The sequence below is a fragment of the Bufo gargarizans genome, chromosome 3 (assembly GCF_014858855.1).
Source record: "Bufo gargarizans isolate SCDJY-AF-19 chromosome 3, ASM1485885v1, whole genome shotgun sequence".
In the NCBI taxonomy this organism is placed as follows: domain Eukaryota; kingdom Metazoa; phylum Chordata; class Amphibia; order Anura; family Bufonidae; genus Bufo; species Bufo gargarizans.
The window spans coordinates 11,961,198-11,969,243 of record NC_058082.1 but is presented as its reverse complement, the minus strand read 5'-3'; positions in this window follow the sequence as shown (position 1 = coordinate 11,969,243).

Below are 8,046 nucleotides of genomic sequence, written 5' to 3'. Positions count from 1 at the left end.
TAGGGAAACCTTCCTCTGGTATATGTCTCCTTGCTGTAGAATATCCTTCTGCCCTTCAGCTCTCTATTTGGCTGGGTAAAACTTGGCTCTGCACTGTACTTTTAAAAGGAACTTCAGGAGGCAACTTCTTCTCCTAGATGCAACTTCTGAGCTTCTTTGCTCAGGAAACTCAGGCAGGCTAGACTGCACTTACTAGCCTCCTGGACTAAACTGAACTGACTTTTTCCTGTCTGGGCCTAACTATATATACTAGGGGGTTCCCTAGCTCCCTCTACTGCCTAGGAGGAGGAACTACACCCCTAACCGGCTTGGTACAGGAGATAACAGGAAAATACACATTAAAAATACCATATAAAATACAATGACCGTGTTCCACAAAAGGTGGGGAACAACGTGGCCAAATTGACCCTTGTGTAGTGCCCACATTTACGTAGTGGGACACTACAATTGCACTTGACTTGAGTACAAGAATGTATGTTTGATGGTGGTATAAATGTCTATTCTGCACAAGGTACAGACAAGTCCTGTGGGACCCAGGCCTGGTTCATTTTATTGAACGTGAGCTTGTCCACGTTGGCTGTGGACAGGCGGCTGTGTCTGTCTGTAATGACGCCTCCTGCCATGCTAAATACACGTTCAGAGAGTACACTGGCTGCAGGGCAGGCCAGCACCTCCAAGGCATACAGGGCAAGCTCTGGCCATGTGGACAATTTGGAGACCCAGAAGTTGAATGGGGCAGAACCATCAGTCAGTACGTGTAGTCGTGTGCACGGGTACTGTTCCACCATGTTGTTCAAAATCTGCCTCCTGCTAACACGTTCCATATCAGCAGTTGGGGCCGGTTGTTGCGGCAAGGTGACAAAGCTTTTCCACATATCGGCCATGCTAACCCTGCCTTCTGAGGTGCTGGCGCTGACACAGCTGCGTTGGTGACCTCTTCCTCCTCCCCTGCCTTCGCCTTGTGCTTCCACTTGTCCCCTGGCATCAGTCGGGAATGCTCTCAGGAGCGTGTCTACCAGTGTGCGCCTGTAGTCAGGCATTATCCGACTACGCTCCAGTGAGGGAATTAAGGACGGCACATTGTCTTTGTAATGGGGATCCAGCAGGGTGTCAGCACAAATGTGGGCAACTCTGCAGTCGTTGCGCAGGCACTGCAGCATGTAGTCGCTCATGTGTGCCAGGCTGCCCAGAGGTAAGGACAAGCTGTCCTCTGTGGGAGGCGTATCGTCTGCATTCTCCGTATCCCCCCAGCCACGCACCAGTGATGGGCCCGAGCTGCGTTGGATACCACCCCGCTGTGAACATGATACATCCCCATCCTCCTCCTTCAGTAGTGGGCCCTGGCTGGCCAAATTTGTACCTGGCCTCTGCTGTTGCAAAAATCCTCTTTCTGAGCCACTTCTAAAAGACTGGCCTGAAAGTGATGACCCCTCTTCCTCCTCCTCGTCCTGGGCCACATCCTCTTCCATCATTACCCTAAGTGTTTTCTCAAGAAAACATAGAAGTGATATTGTAACGCTGATAACGGCGTCATCACCACTGGCCATGTTGGTGGAGTACTCGAAACAGCGCAACAGGGCACACAGGTCTCGCATGGAGGCCCAGTCATTGGTGGTGAAGTGGTGCTGTTCTGTAGTGCGACTGACCCGTGCGTGCTGCAGCTGAAACTCCACTATGGCCTGCTGCTGCTCGCACAGTCTCTCCAGCATGTACAAGGTGGAGTTCCACCTGGTGGGCACGTCGCATATGAGGCGGTGGGCAGGAAGGCCGAAGTTACGCTGCAGCGCTGACAGGCGAGCAGCAGCAGGGTGAGAACGCAGAAAGCGCGCACAGACGGCCCACACTATATGCAGCAGCTCAGACATGTCCGGGTAGTTGTGAATGAATTTCTGCTCCACTAAATTCAGCACATGCGCCAGGCAAGGGATGTGCGTCAAACCGGCTAGTCCCAGAGCTGCAACGAGATTTCGCCTATTATAGCACACCACCAGGCCAGGCTTGAGGCTCACCGGCAGCAACCACTCGTCGGTCTGTTGTTCTATACCCCGCCACAACTCCTGTGCGGTGTGGGGCCTGTCCACAAACAAATCAGTTTCAGAACGGCCTGCTGACGTTTACCCCGGGCTGTGCTGAAGTTTGTGGTGAAGGTCTGTCGCTGACCGGATGAGGAGGTGGAAGAAGAGGAGGAGGAAGCCGAGTAGAAAGAAGAGGCAACAGGAGGCAAAGAATGTTGCCCTGCGATCCTTGGCGGCGGAAGGACGTGCGCCAAACACCTCTCCGCCTGGGGCCCAGCCGCCACTACATTTACCCAGTGTGCAGTTAGGGAGATAGCGTCCCTGGCTGTACTTACTGGTCCACGTATCTGTGGTTAGGTGGACCTTGCCACAGATGGCGTTGCGCAGTGCACACTTGATTTTATCGGATACTTGGTTGTGCAGGGAAGGCACGGCTCTCCTGGAGAAGTAGTGGCGGCTGGGAACGACGTACTGTGGGACAGCAAGCGACATGAGCTGTTTGAAGCTGTCCATCTCCACCAGCCTGAATAACAGCATTTGAAAGGCCAGCAGTTAAGAAATGCTGGCATTCAGGACCAGGGTTCAAGGGTGGCTAGGTGGGAATTTATGCTTTCTCTTTAAGGTTTGTGAGATGGAGAGCTGAACGCTGCCGTGTGACATGGTTGAGATGCTTGGTGACGGAGGTGGCGGTGTTGGTGGCACATCCTCTGTTTGCTGGGCGGCAGGTGCCAACGTTCCTCCAGAGGCGGAGGAAGAGGCCGAGGCAGCAGCAGAAGAGGGAGCAGGAGGGGCCTGAGCCCTTTCTTGGTTTTGAAGGTGCTTACTTCACTGCAGCCCGTGTCTCACATGTAGATGCCTGGTCATGCAGGTTGTGCTAAGGTTCAGAACATTAATGCCTCGCTTCAGGCTCTGATGGCACAGCGTGCAAACCACTCGGGTCTTGTTGTCAGCACATTGTGTGAAGAAGTGCCATGCCAGGGAACTCCTTGAAGCTCCCTTTGGTGTGCTCGGTCCCTGGTGACGGTGGCCAGTAGCAGGCGAACTGTTTTGGCGATGACTGCTCTGCTTTTGCACCCTGCTCCCGCTTTTGCTACGCTGTTGGCTCCGTCTCACCACTGCCTCGTGTTTCGTCATCATCAGAGACATGCTGAGGTGGTATTCCCATGTCCTCATCAGGAAACATAGGTGGTTGTGCGTCAGTGCATTCTATGTCTTCCACCCCTGGAGAAGGGCTAGGTGGATGCCCTTGGGAAACCCAGCCAGTCTTCAAACAGCATAAGAGACTGCTGCATGACTTGAGGCTCAGACAGGTTCCCCGATATGCACGGGGGTGATGTGACAGACTGATGGGCTTGGTTTTCAGGCGCCAACTGTGCGCTTTCTGCAGAAGACTGGGTGGGAGATAATGTGAACGTGTTGGATCCACTGTCGGCCACCCAATTGACTAGCACCTGTACTTGCTCAGGCCTTACCATCCTTAGAAAGGCATTAGGCCCGACTAAATATCGCTGTAGATTCTGGCGGCTACTGGGACCTGAGGTAGTAGTTTCAGTAGGACGTGTGGATGTGGCAGAACGGCCACGTCCTCTCCCTGCACCAGAGGCTGCACCAACACCACCACCACGACCATGTCCGTGTCCCTTATTAGATGTTTGCCTCATAGTAAGCGTTCACAAAGCAAAGTAAAAAGTGGTTAAGTCTGTTAAAAATAATTAACCGCCAATATAAACCCTGATGTAGGGTATTGCACTCAATTTTTTTTTTTTTACTCTATATGACAGCGGTATTTGTGGCCTAAATGTGACAGTCACTTATGCAAGTCTTATCCCAGATGTGCAGTATATTAGATGGTTTTTTCACCCCAGTAACCAAAAAGCTGTATTTCTGTCCTAAATGTGACAGTCACTTATGCACCTGTAATCCCAGATGTGCACTATATTAGAGGTTTTTTTCACCCCAGTATGCCAAAGCTGTATTTTTGGACTTGCAGATAGCCTATGCTGGTGCACTATCGTTGCATAAAATGGCTGCCGATCAGGTATTGATATTGATGAAATGAAGAAAATAAAGTTTGTTTTCAGCAGTAGTTGGCTCAGGGCAGGCTTAAAAAAAATTGTGCACTGCACCCACAAAACATATTTGCTGTAGATCGCTGAGTACATAAACCAGTTCTTGATAAGATCGCTCCCCTCACAGCAGCTGCAGCCTCTCCCTACACTAATCCGAGCAGAGTGACGGGCGGCGCTACGTGACTCCAGCTTAAATAGAGGCTGGGTCACATGCTGCAGTTGGCCAATCACAGCCATGCCAATAGTAGGCATGGCTGTGATCGCCTTTTGGGGCAAGTAGTATGACGTTTGTTGATTGGATGCTTTGCAGCCTTTTGAAAAGCGCCAAGAAAGCGACGAACACCGAACCCCAACCCGAACTTTTACGTAAATGTTCGGGTTCGAATCCGGGTGCCGAAAAACCTAAAGTTCGGTATGAACCCGGGTTCGCTCAACTCTACTGCTGATATTTAAACACACAAATCTTAATTGTCAAAAGAAAGAGTGGTTTGTTCTGAATGAGCCTGGAAAAATTCTCCCTTTTAGTTGGGAGTAGCAGCCGTATAGTGTGGAGTACAAAGGGTGGGTAATAGTAGCAGCAGTAGCAGCACAGAATGGAACTGACAATGCAGTAGATTTGTGTACGGCTGTTTATGGGTAGTAGTAGCAGTGGCTGTGTAGCGTTCATGGTAGCGGCAGCAGAAGTAAGATAAGTGGCAGAAAGAGGATTAGAACCAAGGGAGTAGCAGCTGTGCCAGTGGCAGCGGCCATACATTACGGAAAATGAGTAGGCAAGCAGACAGCGGCAATGGCATGATGGCAGCAGCTGAGGCAGCAGGAGCCATACGTTACAAACCATAATGGTGGGTAGTCAGGCATTCAGTGGCATGACGACTGAAGTGGTGACAGCAGTGGCTATACAGTATGGGACATGATAGTAGGTAGGCAGGCAGGCAGACAGCTGCAGTGACATGATGGGGCACCATCAGCAATGGCAGATACATTAATTGGCCTCAGTTGGAAGAGTGTGAAAATTCTTCTGGATCCATGCCTAGTTCATTTTGACAAAAGTGATGTTTAGTACACTGATGGAGGACAACTTTGTCTGTTTGGTGGTCACAACTCCCCCTGACACTGGAGGCTGCACAAGACAGAAGACAGAGAGCATACTGCGCCAGTTTGGGTCACTATTCCAATCTGCCTCTGTGTTGTTTGAGCTCAGGCAGTGGCAGCTCTTCAGGAACATTTGTCATGTACTCAGGCTCGTTGAAGAGGCCACCAGATTTGTCAATTGGGACAAGTGCAGAATCAACAGTGTCATCCCCCTGATATTTATCTTGGAGCAGACATTCACGCTGATACAATAGGGGGCTGCAGAACAACAACAGCTTATGAATTTTGCTGGCTGTCCTATTGCTGTTAGGAACCCACATGGAGAAAGTCCCATGGAGGAGGAGGAAGATGAGGCACAGGAGGATATGTCAGTGGTAAAGGAAGAGCAGGACTCGGCTGATGAGGATGACTATTATGATGTGGCGTACATAGACAAGTAAAGACCCCATAGCAAGGATCAAACCAAGCCCCCACACAGGACAGATTTCTGCCTAAACTCCTTTCAATGACCATTGGTCTATTTTTTCACTGCCTCATTTGTTAAAAGTTGATCCTTTAGAGGGTAGAAGAAGACAGGATGGTCCCAACTGGGCCCCCTCTTGTCCTGGGCCCCATAGGAGTTTCATTGTCTGCCACTATGGTAGATATGCCCCTGATGACACCCAATCATCTCAGTGGGGGCAGAGTCGGAAGGAACTGGATCCTCATACACGCTGGCCAGAATGGCAACTAGTATGAATGCTTGATCATGTTATGACAGCCATATCCTTGCCTTCAAAAGACAAAACATGCAATGCGACAACTCACTGCAATATAAAGTACAAAATTGCATAATAATTACAAGTGCTACACTATAAGTGAGAGATACTCACTTGGTGGTGCATGTTGGTATCTGCACTCATTGGATACAGTGGAGGCCATTTTGGCACCCAAAAATGACAGTTATTGAAGCAGACCCAGCATGCATGTGGAACCTACACTCCCTGAAGTGTATGGTAGCCGTCATGGTACTTAACAGGTAGAATTTAGTGTTAGGAACCCGTCTAACAGAGATCGCCTTGACGTGCGGCAGACGGGCTCAAATAATTTTGTACAAAACGATTTGCCAAGTATCTCGCACTTATAGTGTAGCTCTTGTAATTATTATGCAATTTTGTACTTTATATTGCAGTTGTCTTTTAGTGTTGTTCGCATTGCATGTTTTGTCTTTTAGTGTTGTTCCCTGCCATAGCAATGTGCTCCTGCGGTTTGGGATGTGCTGACTCTAAAAAGTCAGTGGCACGACCTTCATTCCATGTGGGGGTCTAGGACCTCATCGTCCCCTGCATCTTTCTTTGCCTACCATTATGTTACGTACTGTATTGCTACCGCCTTCATGCTACTGATGCTGTCTGCCTGCCCATCATCGCATTCCGTACCGTATTGCTGCTGCTACCGCCACAACCACAGCTGCTACTCCTTTTTGTTATTCCCCTTCTGCCACATACTTCCAATACTAGTACCCCTAAACAGCCTCACATAAATCTACTGCCTTGTCGGTCTCTCCAGTATGCCACTAGGGAATGCGCGCTCCCTGTTCCTGAAAGGGCCAGTAACTAAACATGCTAATCTTTAAGCTGGCAGACCTGGGGTAATAAAGGAACCTTCCCCTATGGGTGAGTACCTGAGCAATAGGTTATCTAGCTTGTCAGTTCTGGCAAATGTGCGCTCTGTCTGTTGTGTACTTTTGCCTAATTCCCAGATTCTGATCCTCTGCTGCGTGACCTGACCCGGGTTTGATCATCACACTGACCCTGTGCTTCCTGCCCTGACCTTCAAACAGTTTAATTTAATTGCACAATTGTTAGGGTCCATTCACATGAACGTCTTTTGCGGTCCACAAATTGCAGATCCACAAAACACGGGTACCAGACGTGTGCGGTCCACATTTTGCAGAACGCAAACGGCCAGCCCTATGATAGAAATGCCTATTCTTGTCCACAATTGTAGACAAGAATAGGACATGCCCTATCTTTTTTGCGGGGCCACAGAACTGAACTACAGATCTGGAGAGCACACGGTGTGCTGCACGCATCTTTTGTGGCCCCATTGAAACAAATTTGTGCATACCCGTTCCGCAAAATTGTGGAACAGATGTGTAGCCAGAAATACTGTCGTGTGAATGGATCCTTACTGACTGTGAGTTTGCCTTCCATTGCACTATGCATCTGTGTCTCTGACCCCACCAGGACTACTCCAGGCGGCCTGGTGACTCCCCTGCAGCAAACTCCAGATCCCTGGGTAAAGGCTAAAGGGTGAATACCAAGGGATTGGTATTTCCTTTGGGGAAAGTGGGGACATGAGCAAGACACTTAAATATGTTAAAGACATAAAAAAAGTTTAGAAAGGAAGTGTTCTTAATAAAATAAAATAAAAACTCAATGAAAGAACAAGGGAAAACAATCTAAAATTAGTTGTGTGGAAGATCAGAACCAATGTTAGGAAATATTTTTACACCAAAAGAATAATTCAGGCTTGGAACAACATGGCAGCAGATGTGGTTGAAAAATCGACCGTAAGTGAATTTAAACATGTCTATCCTAAGATACAGTATATAATAATATGAGGGCAGACTAGAAGGACCGTTTTCTGCTGTCAATCATCTATGTTTCTGTGACTGCCAGGATAACGCCCTTAGAATTAAACTTAAAGTCAAACCAATAGATTTCCAAAGTGGTTCCTCGCCCACTGCCCGTAACAACCACACCTGAAGTGGGCAGGTTGGGGGGTCCTTTCTTGGGCATTCTCTGGAACCCGCTACACCACCTTTCTCATCATTCACATAGTTAAGCCTACTGCCCTCAGGACAAACCCAAGCCCCGCTATCCATG